The sequence below is a fragment of the Temnothorax curvispinosus genome, unplaced genomic scaffold, assembly GCF_003070985.1.
Source record: "Temnothorax curvispinosus isolate PA1 unplaced genomic scaffold, ASM307098v1 QBEX01007701.1, whole genome shotgun sequence".
NCBI classification, from domain to species: domain Eukaryota; kingdom Metazoa; phylum Arthropoda; class Insecta; order Hymenoptera; family Formicidae; genus Temnothorax; species Temnothorax curvispinosus.
In genome coordinates, this window is record NW_020217481.1 from 9,467 (window position 1) to 9,885 (window position 419).

Consider the following 419-nt stretch of genomic DNA (forward strand, 5'->3'; position numbering starts at 1 on the left):
TCGTTGTGTCAGTGTCAGTGTAGTGGTGGTGGTCGTAGCCGTTGTCGTTGTCGTCGTCGTCGTCGTCGTCGTCGTCGTCGTGGTGTTGGTCGTGGCCGTCATCGTCGTCGTCGTGGTAATGGTGGTGGTGGTGGTCGTGGCCGTCGTCGTCGTCGTCGTCGTCGTCGTCGTCGTCGTCGTCGTCGTCGTCGTGGTGGTGGTCGTGGCCGTCGTCATCGTCGTCGTGCACTCGTCAGGATCTATATTCACATGCCTAAATTGTTTTATGGAATAGGTAAAACAATTATTTTTTAATGTTTCGCATAAAAATTTGAAATCAATTTTTATTTTTCTCTTAAAAAACAATTATTAAAATGTATCCTATCATTTTTTAGGATTAGATGTACGTATATGTATTGAAAATGCAGTGTAACGGATTT

The 419-nt window shown here is 45.1% G+C and overlaps 1 protein-coding gene across 1 annotated transcript in view; it reads left to right on the forward strand.

Annotated features, from left to right (window-relative positions):
• Positions 1-223: 223 nt before the first annotated feature.
• The window catches only part of LOC112457268 (alanine aminotransferase 2-like), a 36,182-nt gene continuing 35,986 nt past the window's right edge, over positions 224-419 (forward strand). Inside the window, exon 1 of the mRNA XM_025020200.1 lies at positions 224-274. The gene's annotated coding sequence lies outside the window, so the exon portion shown is untranslated. The remainder of the gene's footprint in view (positions 275-419) is intronic.